This window comes from Rhinolophus hipposideros (genome assembly GCF_964194185.1).
Source record: "Rhinolophus hipposideros genome assembly, chromosome: 2".
NCBI lineage: Eukaryota > Metazoa > Chordata > Mammalia > Chiroptera > Rhinolophidae > Rhinolophus > Rhinolophus hipposideros.
The window spans coordinates 40,585,380-40,599,530 of NC_138048.1; the positions used below are offsets into that span (position 1 = coordinate 40,585,380).

General features: G+C 38.5%; 1 long non-coding RNA gene across 1 annotated transcript in view; it reads left to right on the forward strand.

The window, feature by feature from the left end:
• The first annotated feature begins 402 nt into the window (after positions 1-402).
• LOC308507469 overlaps positions 403-14,151 on the forward strand; it is a 48,428-nt gene continuing 34,679 nt past the window's right edge. Inside the window, exon 1 of the long non-coding RNA XR_013994885.1 lies at positions 403-922. This is a non-coding gene — a long non-coding RNA (uncharacterized lncRNA). The remainder of the gene's footprint in view (positions 923-14,151) is intronic.

Sequence of the window (14,151 nt, forward strand, 5' to 3'; positions counted from 1 at the left end):
TTATTCCAAGTAATAATATTTTGCCTTACATATGTTGCAAATATTTTCGCTTATTCTTTGCCTTTGTCTTTGTCATATAAAGCTTCTTTTATTCATGTAGTCAAATGTATCCACTTATCCCTCTAATGACCATATCTTTGTTATTTTGAGTTTTGAAATTCAAATTCAGCATACATTTATTGAGTACTCGCTATGTGTAAGACACTGTGCTAGATAGTTGGGAAGATATAAAAATAATTGAGACCTGACATCTGCCCTCTTGGGTCTCATAATGGAGCATTGGGGACACATGTATACCAACACCTATAAAGCCAAGGGTCTTAATAATCCACAAAGTACTATAAAAAGAAGTACTACAGTGGAGCAATGCCTCGCTCAGAACCAGGAACCTGGAAAAGTTTCACAGTTGCAATAGCACTGGAGAGAGGACAGCATTTCAAAAGCCCAGGATGAGAGTAAAGGTCTTCATCACAGGAGGAACAGCATAAGCCAGACTGAAAATGCATCCAGGAAGGGCTGAGGAGAAACTTCTGGCAAAGCTACATAGTGGGGGATATGTGGGTAGGAATAAGAGGAGTAAACAGAGGAAGACCAGATTGTAAAGGTAAGGTGGAACTATCCTACCCATAAATAAGGAATACTGTGATAAATTCCACACTTCCTAGTCTCCTTGAAAAGTAGTCGTTAAGGAAAAGAAAGACACCATTGACTATGAGGAGTTAAGTAATGATTTGGAGAGATTGCATGAACAGAGATAGCCTCGCCCTCAAGCTTGATGACAGCCTGAAGATGGAGTATTCCACAGCCCTCCCGTGTGTGCGTGTGCAGTGCCAGCGGATCTGCTGGTTTCCGCTGGCCAGAGCCCTTGCCTGAGAACAGCTGCAATCTGCAAGTCTCAAGTCTGTTTTACCATCCTGCAGAGGTAAGAGTTGGATAGTTTATGCACTATGACTTCACAGTCCTCTGGGGAGGTGGCCAAGGAAAGCATGTTCTGGATAGAAATCTGAAAAAAAGTAAAAATAAAAAAATAAAAATGTTAAATACCCAAGTGAGTTTGGCATAGAGATATGGTTTCACATCCAGGTCCTCCGTAGGCTCTGCCGTTTTATCATCCTCCAGGATGCCGGGCCTGCCATGGGTTACCATGGATAAAGATTAGGCTTCCTTGGGCTGCATCAGCAAACACCCTCCTTTGATAGGCAGTTGGAAAGTAATGGGATGTGGGTTTTAGTTGTAAGGAATGGTGGAAAATGTTACAAACAGCTGACCTCCTTAGCCCGCAGAGAAATGGCTGCCTTCCTCTGCACATTTTATGTTGCTTTGGAGAGAATGAAAAAAGACAGATGCTTCTTGCTGGAATGCGGGTTGTTTAATCATTCTTTCTAGTCCCAAGACATTTAACTGTAGTTTCTTGGAGCTGACATCTTGGGCCACTCCTTGGCTTTCAACGTCTTGTAAATGGTGTTGTGTTGTGATTTTCCATTACACAGAATATAAGAAGTCTGTGGGAGAGTTTTTAAAAGGTGTTATGTCGCAGATGATGTCCTCTGGCCAAAAGCCTTAAATTGGGAGTGCAAAAATTGTAAAGAAACCGTAAACTCTTACAGTCAGACACAAAATACATAACCTGGTCTAGCTCCCATCTCCCACAGAGCATCACTCAAGTCTGCAAAAATGCTGATGTTCATTCCAAGGTCAGAAGCAAAATATAAAATTAGTCTTTCCAATAGCATGTCTTTTCCAGACAGCACCCACCAAGGAGGAGACCTGCTTCCTCTCCTGGTTCCATAGCCCTCATGAAACCCCAGGAAGTGGCACAGTAGACAAGATGCCCTTCAGAAGCAGCAAAACTCTTGTGTGAGCCACAATCTACCCTGCGCGATAGGTCTCTTGCTCTCTGTTTTCATAAAGATAACAGAGAAACTGAAAAGATGTGATGTACTCAAGCATTTTCATTATGCTAAGGAGCAAGAGTAAATGATTCACCTCATAATCATACGCAACTTTACTTTCCCATCACGTTCACATTCTTATTAACAAGCAAGTCATAACAGCAATTAGGAAGGCAAGTCATTATTCTTCTCCCAAGAGTCTTACCATTTGGTGGAACTTCAAATTCTTGTCTTAATGTACCTTATTTAATTTTTTTTCTGATTTTGAGCCTGTATGTTTTTTCTCTCCTTCTTGCTAAATTTGCAAATTCTCTTGATTAGTCCCATGGCTTCCCTCTACCTGTGCAGAGATGGTCATTTCTTTCCTCTGGTGATTACCATACCTCTGAGGACCTCTCTTCTCAATGTGTGGGAACTTTAAGAGTAGAGAGGACACAACTAGAATTAGGAATTTGTAGTGCCATGTGTGGGATCTCTGTGTCTTAGATAGGAGAGAATTTTATGGAAGAACACATTGTCAATTTTTTTCAATGTACCAATATGTTCCCAAAGAGCATTTGATAGCAGATGGGATGAATAACAAGATTCTGTGATTCTATAGCACCTTTCCCAAGGACATCTATTAATATATAAAGATTATCCTCAAAAATCCTGTCTTCAACTGGGTTAAGAGCAGGAATTATTTCCATATTTTATGATGGGAATCCAGAATAAGGAGATGTGTCTCACCTCTGTCAGTTTTATTTACCCAGCTCAGAAACCAAGGCGCGCCTTGCAGAGATGAGTGACATCATCCAGCAGACCCACTGTCACTCCAGCCTGAACTCCGCTGGCCTTTCTTTTGTTCTCCACTGTGTATAAACCAATGTCCTTGGCTCCTTATTGGATCTTAAAATTAGTGTTGGGTGAATCAGTCAGAAGATTTGAACATTCTGTTCAGAAAATGTTATAAATTCATCAAGAGTTGCAACTCTCCTGGCATTCTTCATAGAAGAGCAGTCTTCTGTCCTCAGATGACTTCATGAAATGTAGGACTTGTGTAAGGAGATGATATCGACAGTTTCCCCACCAACCTGAAAGAGACACACTCTGTCACATCTCCCTGCCCTTACCCATGCTGCCTTTCTTCCTAGCATGACTTTCTTTCCTGCCCTTGTCCACATACAGCATTCCTACGCATCTTTTAAAACTCATCTCCTTAATCAAGGTTTTGCATGCATTCTCCAGTTCTTCTTTTTAAACAAAGCCCCAATTCTGTTTAGGTCTCCACTCCTTTCTCACCAGGATATCTGCTGGTGAAAGGTTCTTACTTTAGCCCAGCTCCATGGAAGGCCTAATCAACATACACATAATCTTAGTCCCTTTGCCAGAGAATGGATACAGAATTGTTCTGTGGCGTTGGAGAATCAGACAAGAAAGGAAGCGTTTGGGAGAATCTTGATCCTCTCTAGTAAGATGGGTTTCGAAGAAGAGATTTTCAGCTCTCTTCCTCTGGACATGCTAGATGGCCTTGTAGTGGCCACCACCTTCTTACTTCCAGCCTGAGGATGAAGCAAACGCTGAGGATAGCAGACAAGGAAAAAATTCAGGTCCTTCCAGGCATTGCAGAGCCATTGAAATAACCAGACTTGAGATTGACCCTACTTCTAGATGCCTTCTTATATAAGATAATAAATATCCTTATTAATCAAGCCCTACTTTCCCTTTCTTGGAGCTGAAGCCCTCCTCATTCACCCAGTGTTTTTCGTGACATGTAACCGACATGCTCAGTCAGAATTGGGTATTGTTTCCTTGGATTTTTAGCACTGTGTATATACCTCTGTATGGCTCCAATACTGGATTTTAATGATCTGCTTATATGTCTATCTTCCTCATTGTGAAATCTCCAAGGATTACATTTTATTTAATATTTGATTCACATTTTATTTGACATTCATTTTCAGTTTAGTATTATAGCTGACATATACCAAGGAATTGATAAATATTTAATGAATGAATGAATTTACTCAGAATATATCAATATGAGTGCCATAGGCATAAGAAATTTTAAAAAATCACCTGAGACCCTAACCCTTTAGACCCTGTTTGTGTTTTTTTACCATTATCTGTCCATTCATCCGTTCAACCCACAGAAGTGCCAGGCACCCTGCTAACCCCTAGGAATTCAGAAATACACTGTCATTCTGCCCACCACAATGTAAACTGGGACCCCTCTTGGCCCCTGGACACCACTTCTGTTGTATATTCTGTCTGGGTACATGTGGGAAGCTGGTGAGGGACGGAACTGCAGCTCTCAGTGTAGACATATGGACTAGTACTGAGAGAAAATGCTTAGCTTTTTTCCCAGGACGTGCAGCTGGACACACATCCAAGAGAAAAAATAACAGAGAGTGCTGCTTCCCATCTAAACACAGTGGGTGGGCCCTGACTCTCACTAGGCCTGGTTACACACAGTCATTGGGCAGATCTGCTGGACCATTTTTCTGACCTGTTGTGGGTGTTTAGCAATGGAGAGAGCTTGCAGGTTCCTAAGAAGAGGAGAAAACTCTCTAAGAATTTAAGAATTTCTGAGTATTTCTATTTGGTTCCCTGTTTCTTTTTTTTAGTCCAGAAAATTACAAGCTAGAAGCCACAGGAAAGTAGGCAGATAAATGTTAGACTCTAGATCTAGAGTCTTCAAAAACTGTGGAGTTTTTCTCTCTGCTACCAAGACATCATATATTTAAATGTTCAGAGTTCAAGTAATAACTCTACAGGTAGACTGTGAACTTCTTGTCCCAATTATTTTTGCGATTCCCAATGGTTCTTAAGAGTTCCAGCCTTCTAGAAAAGTGTTTTCCTTAATATCCAAATAAAATAACTGAAGCTGTGGCCAGTGTAGTTTGGGGACGTTCTTCACCCTCCCAGCCTTCTGAAGCTGCCTGATGGAGTGCTTGCCTTCCCTGCTGGCTTCTTATCATCGTGTCTCACCCTAAACTTTGAATCCCAGAACAATTCTTGGTCATCCTTGGTTTCTCATCACCAGTCCTGCCAACTGCTGCCCTCTTTGTACTGTTTTCCGCAGAATGTGGCAAACTTCCTTCTTCCTTCACTATCCCATCATAGAGAATTTATAACCAACCAACTCTCTCTTTGTAATTAAGTCCTAATCTATTTCTTCTTTTACCTGATTCCTCAAGGGCCCCAAAAACTTCTGTTTCTGGAGCCCAGAGAAAATATTTTTTTTTCTATGTTAATCATTTTAGTTCCCTCATTTTGGTATTCCCAATGCATTCTACAACTCAGGGCCTACCTTTCGTGTCTAAACTTTTGGTGTATTTCCCTACACAGATAAATTTTTCCCTTTCTGCCTTTTCTCTTGCTTCCAGATTGTAGAAAGGACTGAAATAAGATTTAAATGCATTTTTTAAAAAATCTCTCTATTGCATTTGTATTTTTAAAGGTTAGATGTATGTCACATGCCAAAGTTAGGCCTGTGATGCCCATGGTATGTGGTCACACTCAATTCATTTTTAACAACAATAATAGCCAATTCTTCCTTGAAGAAGTAATTAATCTAATGAACTTTCCATATGTTGTTTTACTTTTCCATTTCTTGTGTTTCTTATGAAGACTCCCATAAACTCCCTCTTGAATTGCAAGTCTCACTCCAAACAAAACAAACTGTAAAGCTTACTTTATACTCTCATCAGCACACAAAGCAAGTTCACACTTCAGCTGGCTTCTTAATAACACATGACACACAGTTGTCACTTAACTCTGAGAGTCTCAGTTTCCTCTTTTGTAAAATGAGGAAGTTGGACTAGTTTATCTGTAGCTTTCTTCCAGCTTTAGAAAATCATGTATGCCTCCAAAAGATGATGGGGGAGGAGATACGGGGTCAGACCCAGGAAGGAGAGAAGGCCAGTTATTTTATTTGTAGCTCCAACCATCTGCCATTAATACTAACAAGCAGCTATTGGCTTGTGAGTGATCTGGTGATCTCAACTGTCCAGTTTAAGAAATTCAGGAGTACTAAGCTTTGTTTAACCACTAAGAAATCCTCACATTTCCCCTTTCCCTGAAATGAGACTATTAATATCCACCTTTGTCTCATTTGGTAAATAAAACGTTTCTACTAAAATTAAGTAACAGGGATTGTATAGTTTAAGTTTGGGAACTGAAAAAATATTTCTTCTCCTGAATTTTAATTTAAAACGTTTCCCCTTTCTCTGTTACTGCTCCAAAACTACCCAAGAAGATCTCAAGAATTAGTAAATGGAAGGGCAATTGTACGGAAAATGAAAGGAAAAAATACAGGATGACTGTCTGAAGTTAATAGATTTTTGGCTTGCTTCTAAAATTTTCAAAGAATTAAGTTGAAGCACCATCTAGTGGCTCTCAATTGTGTTTTGTTAAAAGTTGCTCCCAATTTCCCTCAATTTAGGACAATTAATTTGCATGGCTGTGTGTTTGCGTGTGTATGCATATACGTGTTCTGAAAAGAAAAAATATGTTTTTTTATCTTTATGCAAGCATAGGAGGTTAAGGGGGAGTCGCTGTAGCTACTAACATCACCCAGAAACTTCCCATCTAACATCACCCAGAAAATGGCAGTGAAAATGCAACAGAGGAGCATGAATTCCGATTAAACTCTTCCAGGGGTGATGAAGTCTTTCACTGGAAAGGGATTAACACAGTAAGGTCCCATAGATTTCAGTTCCTTTCTTTCCCCTACTCACATCCTCTCTAAGAGCCCACAACAATATCTTTATCTTCCCAATTCTACAATGCAGACATGTTTTCCACGTCTAGGGATTGGATGACTATTAGAAAATATTTGCACACCCCAGGTTCCCAAGCCCTTTCCTACTACAAGCCAACAGCCTCCCTTGAGTCTACATAACAATCAATTCTTCTGGAGCTGTCATAGAGAATGGCTCTCGTACTTCGGATACCTGTGTTCTGAAGTCATGTGTTTCATTATCTCTAGAGGAAGAATGAAAAGAGGTTGTGAAAATGTACATGAACAGAGCATAACCTGCTGTTGCAAGATTGACATCAGGCCTGGATATTGGCAAACTAGAAATTTGTATTAATCAGGTTAAGTTCAGCTGCATATGGAGTAAGCCCTAAAATGATAATGGCGTGAACAAAATAGTTCATTTGCTTTCACACAAAAGAAGTCTCTACGTAAGTAGTCTAAGGTTCACCTAGTCATCACCATGGTCGTCAGGGCGCAGGATCCTTCCATCTTTCTTTTCCACAAAGTTAGTGAGTAGCTTTTACCCCCAAGATCCCCCCTTCACCCAAGCTGGCTGCTGGACCTCCAGTCATCACACCAATGTTGCAGTCCAGGAGATAAAGAGGAAAAGCCAAAGAGGACCTCTCCTTTCTCTTTAAAGGGCTTTCTTAAAAATATCATACAAGATTGATGTTTGCATCTCATTTGAGAAAACTTTTATGGGTGGTCATACTCAACTGCAAGGGAAACTGAGAAATGTCTTTTGGCTAAATATATCCCCACACTAAATAAAATTGGAGTTACGTTATTAAGCAATGTGTCAGAGATATAATGCCACAGTAGTGCTTTATAACAACCAACCATAAAACCTCTGTGGCAATAATTGCTCAAATGTCTAGAAGCCCAGTCAGAGGCAGGGCTTACAGTGCTCATGTGTCAGGTAGGCAGCTCTTGTGATCTCAGTGACCTTCCTCACATGTCTGGGAGATGGCTGACTATTGCATTGTCTAGGCTGGCTTCAACAGTGAGATGGGTGTGGGACTGGGATGAGTTAGCTCTGCTCTATGTGTTTTTCATCCTCCAGCAGACTAGCCAGGCATGGTTCCCATGGAATAGCATGTGGAAACACACAGGACTTCTGAGACTTATGCTCAAAACTGGTACGCTGCCACCTGTGCCTCATCTGATTGGCCAAAGTAAGTTATATGGGGTGGAGAAATATGCACTCTCTTTATGGGAAAAACTCTAAAGTCACTGACAAATTACATGGATGAAGGAAGGGGTGAGATTTGGAATCATAAATATAATCATCTATCACGAGGAAAAGGGGAAGATGAACACTGAGCCCGGCAACTAGCGATCTGTGCCACGGTATTTTTGAGTCTATTACAGAATTGTATTTCTAGACTTTTTCCCATTCTGTGCTCTGTTTTAAACATTAGGAAATTATAATAAAAAGAAAAGAGAGAAAAGAGCTAATATAAGTTATATATGACATTATTTACTAATTTAATTATTTGTCGACTTGTGTTCAATTACTAATGAAATAGGTATTAATCTTAGCATTTGCCTATTCTTTACTACAGGCAGAAACTGACTAAATTTACCCAAAACCTGACTCTATTTCTTCCAAAGCAGCTACACTACGTTTTCCAATTTCCATAGAAGTTATTGTGGCCATATGACAAGTACTAGCCAAAGGATTGTGAGCAGGAGTGATTACTACTCCAGGCCTGATTCATTAAAACCTCCCATATAAAATTTTCCTCTCTCTCTCTCTCTCTCTCTCTCTCTCTCTCTCTCTCTCTCTGTCACTCTCTCTCTCTCTATCTCTCTCCTTCTCTCTTTCCCTTTCACCAGTTCAATGGGAGATACTCTAGAAAGGCAGAGCCATAGGATAAAATGCTAGCTTAGAGCAAAACCACTCCTGCCCCCTCCCCTCACCTCAGCAACATGCATTGGAATATGAAATGAGCGAGAATTAAAATGTCATGTAAATACAATGAGATTTTGCAGTTGTTTGCTTCAATAATTACACTATCCTGCTTATATCCTCCAAATAGTATGCATTCATTTTCTTAAAATTTTGTTAAAAATGAAAATAATAGCCCAAATCACCTGCCATTTTACATAAGAAGTTTTTCCTTTAAATAAAAGAACACTTTATAGGATTACTGTATGTATCAGTGAAGATAAGGTTCTAGTTTACAGTGGCCCTAGAAGATGTTAGGGTTTTATCAAGCACTGTTACTCTTACCACCACTAATCCATTCTAACATGAAGTGCAGGCAAAAGAGAATTGAGAAACTTGAGACACTGGAACCCTAACATGTAAGGTTATATTCAGCTCTGTCTCTGGTGACCCTAATAGCTCCATATTTGGAATCAACTTATAATTTCATCAAAAATGTGCATACTGCTAGAAATAATTCCTGACCATTTAGTCAACAATCATTTCAGACATGCAATACAACTTCCCCACTAATTGCTGGCAAGAAAGAAACGGATGGGAAGTCAGCTATACGCTGACTTGAAGGCAGTGTTTGTTGTGACTGTGGCCATTGCCACATTGATTAGCGTCTCAAGTGGGCAGAGGAAACAAGAAGCTAGGATGAAAGCTCCATCCAAAGACTGGAAGGGGTGTAAAAAAACTGCACAGCATGGTTATTTGCTTTTTGCTGAGTCATCTTCCTCTTTAGCATAAGAAGAAGGGTTGTTTCTCATTTGCAAATAAAATCTCACTAGGGCAAAGAGGAAAGTAGATGACTGACCCTAAGCATTTATGACAGTAGATAGCAAGCTTGCTACCTACTGTCATAAATGCCTAGGGTCACTCATATATATATAATTTACATATTTTATATATAAGTTAATTATATAATTAATCATATGTAATTTGCATGTATTTTGCATATATATTTTGCATATTATATATATATATATATGTGTGTGTGTTCAAAACAGGCCTTGCAAACTCTCACATTAATTTGCATAAACACAAAGGTATCAGAGTAGCAGGAGCAGTTGAGCTAGATGTTGAACTCAAAGGCTGATTTCAACTGGTTTCTTTTTGTGATATCTCATCAAATTTAAATTGACTTTTAGATTTTTTTATTTTCATGCTCTAGGACAAAACATAAAATATATAATTGAGCAGGAATAAATACAAATCTTCTGAAGTAGAGAAACTGGGAAGTAAACACTTAAGAAGCCCCAGCTAAACTTCATCTCTAATGGAATTCTCCAAAGGTGGTTTAGGATAGGTCTTTCCTGGGAAAAATGACAGTGAGGCAGACGCTCTGGCCTCAGGTGCTGCAGGCACTGCTGCCTGGGCTTTTAGCTAACAAAGCTTTTATGTCAGAAAAAGATTAAGGAACAACAGGGAAGTGTTAACTAAACACAAGGAAAATGATAAACATTTATTTGTGTCAATCACTTCTACAAGGTCTTATTTAAAACCACATAAAACCCTTCTTTCTATTAATGAATATTTTACCCATTCTGGGCCTAAAAAGAAAATTGAAGTTAGTTCAGATTGCAACTTAAACAACCATACAAGTACTTTTCCTCAAGACAACAATCATTCTTTGGTATGTAACAATATTATAATAAAAGGATTTCCAGTTTCATCACATAGAATATTTAAAATATGGTGTATTCAAGCATTGAATTTAATAAAATTGATAATTCTTATGAATTCATCCAGAAAATTCTTAAGTGAAACTGGAAGTGTGTATGTATGTCCTAGTGAAGAATAAAATGACTTTTAGTATAGCATGATGCCTGTTATATGTTGAGTTATGTCCCCCACAAGTTTATATGTTGAAGTCCTAACTCCCAGTACCACAGAATGTGAGTTTATTTAGAAGAGCATTGTTGCAGATGTAATTAATTAAGATGAGGTCACACTGGAGTAGAGTGAGCCTGTAATCCAATATAACTAGTGCCATTACAAAAAGAGGAAATTTAGACACAGACATGCACACAGGGAGACGACCATGTGAAATTGGAGTTATGGTACCACAAGCCAAGGAATAACAGAAGCTAGGAGAAAGTTTGAAACAGATCCTGTCTGAGCACCTTCAGAGGGAGCATGGCCCTGCCAACACCTTGATCTTGGGTGTCTGGCCTCCAGAGCCCTGAGACAATAAATTTCTGTTGCCTAAGCCACTCGGTTTGTGGTCCTTTGTTTCAGCAGCCCTAGTAAACTACTACAGTGCCCCTGACTTAATTCATATTAAGGGATCAATAATTTTGAAAAGTTTTTAACCACTTCATTGAAGTTTAATTGACATATAAAAAACCGTATACAGTGGTACCTCGGTTTTCTAACGTAATTCGTTCCAGAAGTCCGTTTGAGTTCTGAAACGTTCGAAAACTGAGGCACAATTTCTCCATAGAAAGTAATGCAAAATGGATTAATCCATTTCAGACCTTTAAAATCAACCCCTAAAACTGCAAATTTACCGTGAATTTTACTATCTAATGATACCATAGATCCATAAAATTTATTGCGTTCTTAAACCAAAATGTTCGTCAACAGAGATGTTTGAAAACTGAGGTACTACTGTATATTCAAAGTATACAACTCAATGAGCTTCGGGATACATATACATTCATGAAACTGTCACCACCAAGACCAAAGACATATACATCACAACCCGAAGTTTTCTCCTGCCTCCTTTTATTATTATTATTTTGTTGTTGTTGTTGTTTTGTGTGTGTGTCTGTGGTAAGATACTTAACATAAGATCTACTCTTTTAGCAAATTTTAAGTATACAATAAAGTATTGCAGGCTATAGGCACTAGGAATAAATCTCCAAAACTTATCTACCCTACATAATTGAAATTTTGTACCCTTTTACCATCACCTCCCCACTTCCCCTTCCCCCAGCCCCGCAATCACCATTCTACTCTCTGCCTTTATGACTTTGACTATTTTAGATTCCATAAAAAAGTGAGACCATACAGTATGTGTCTTTCTGTGAAAGATTTATTACATTTAGCCTAATGTCCCCCAGGTCCATCCATGTTGTTGCAAATAGCAGAATTTCTTTCTTTTTAAAGGCTGGGTAACATTTCATTGTATGAATATACCACATATTATGTATCTGTTCATCCATCAGTGGATATTCAGGTTGTTTCCATATCTTGGCTACTGTAAATAATGCTGCAGTGAACATGGGAGTGCAGGTATCTCTTTGAGATCCTGATTTCACTTTCTTTGGATAAATATCCAGAAGTGGGATTTCTGAATATTAATTTTTAAAGAAATTATCATGCTGTTTTCCATAGTGACTCTATCTATTTAAATTCCCACCAACAGTGTACCAGGGTTCACTTTACTCCACATTCTGGTTAATATTTCTTTTTTTGTGTGATAATAGCCATCTTAAAACATGTAAGGTGATATCTTGTAATTTTGATTAGCATTTACCTGATGATTAGTGATCTAGCACCTTTTCATGTACCTGTTGACCATCTGTATGTCTTCTTTGGAAATATGTCTACTCAGGTCCTTTGCCCACTTTTTAAAATTGGGTTATTTGTTATTTTGCTATAGAGTTGTAGAAGTTCACTATATATTTTGGATATTCACTCTCGTAATGTGTTGTATTTTTTAGTTTAGTTCAAAGATAAAATCTGAAAGAATAGAAATTGAATGAATGATATTGGGATAATTGACTATCCACAATAAAATAAATACATAGGAAGGGAGAAAGAAAGTAAAGAAGGAAAGAAGGAAGGAAGGAAGGAAGGAAGGAAGGAAGGAAGGAAGGAAGGAAGGAGGGAGGGAGGGAGGGAGGGAGGGAGGGAGGGAGGGAGGGAGGGAAGGAAGGAAGGAAGGAAGGAAGGAAGGAAGGAAGGAAGGAAGGAAGGAAGGAAGGAAGGAAGGATGGAAGGGAGAAAGATCCTGTCATATCATAATCAAAATAAATTCCAGATAGATTAAGTAGCAAAACATATAAAGAAAACTATAGAAACATTAGATAAAATATTGGGAGATATTTTATAATCTTAGTGTAGAAGAATTTCCTAAGCAAATTGCTATACCTAGAATCCTACAGAAAAAGATGGAAATAGTTTTACTAGTCAAAAAGCAAATTGTCGTAGTACAAGTAGCATAGAAATATGGTCTTGTGCAATTGGTTTACCGAGGTTTATTACTCTTAGAAGTGTGGAAGTGAGAGAAGCAAGATAGAACAAGGGAAGAAAGCTAAGCAAGGATGTGGATTCAGTTGGAGACTAGTTTCAGGCTGTTCTCTCTTGGAACTTTGGAACATAAAATATATCTCAGAGTAGGTTTTACCTCAAGGAAAGGGGTTATCTTTTTATACCTCTGTATCACTCAGATACTGGCTGTCAACTGCTGGAACAAGTGAGGGTTGGGCAGTGTGTATTTTTTCGGGTGAGGCAATTCCAATTCAGCTGAGGACAATTCACCAGAGAAGGGTGGCACTTGTGAACTTTTAATAACCAACATTCTCAGCAGTTGGGAGATGAGTGCATCTGCCTGATAAAAAAAACATCTAAGTGGGGTACCCAAATCATGTACTACAGTCCTTCTTTGTACCATTCAAATATACTTGCTTTGTTTGTTTATTTTTACATTAAGTTGGCTCTATCCAGGCACAACTTTTCCAGGAGTCTTTTTGGTTACAATTTCTGAGAAAACTTACAAAAGGAGGATAGGTGACATTTCAGTTAACAACAGACAACATGTGTTAACAGTGGTCCCATAAGATTGTAATGGAGCTTTCTGTAACAAAGTGGATATTTAACACTCATTGAAACTATTAACTTATAAGGCTTTAATTACTGTTTTTAAAGAAGGAAAATAAAATATAATTTTAGAATTAATGATTATTTTTTATCCATAAGAGTGATTACTCTGCTTGCAGTCCATTTCCAAGTCATTTATATCCTAGGGATCATTTGAGCCGCAGGTCAAGTTTTAACTAAAGTGCTTCTTTTCTTTCTCTTTGTTTCTTCTTATTTACAATGGTAGGTCTTCAGGAATGGCAACAATTGTTCTGTTATTCTGTCATCTGGATGTTTGGACCAAATATGGGCCCAGAATACATGACAAGAATTCTCACTGAGAATTAACTTAGGAGTACTACTAAGAACACAAGCATGTCATACTGAATCACTGGGAGGGAAGTTGTTCAATTTGAGAACTAGCAGAAGATGGATTTCTAAACTACTTTTTGATTTCATTTATCTCTGATAATATTTCTCAATGCTCTTTGCAACATTCAAGTGTAGTTTTTAAAATATGGCCAATAACACACCACCATTGTATTTCCAGTGCCTGAGGATAATTGCCTGGTCCTGGGGAGTCAAACTGACAGTAATTTCGCGTTTGCAGCACAGTTCAAGTTCCTAGGAAATTCCGATGTCATATTTTTAACATTAGAAATCATGAAATCATAGCATAGGTGGTTTGTTTTATTATACTTAATGGGGAGGCGGTGGGGAACAAGAAGCACACAGATTCACTTATCTGTAGAAGTCCAAAAATCCATGTGTAG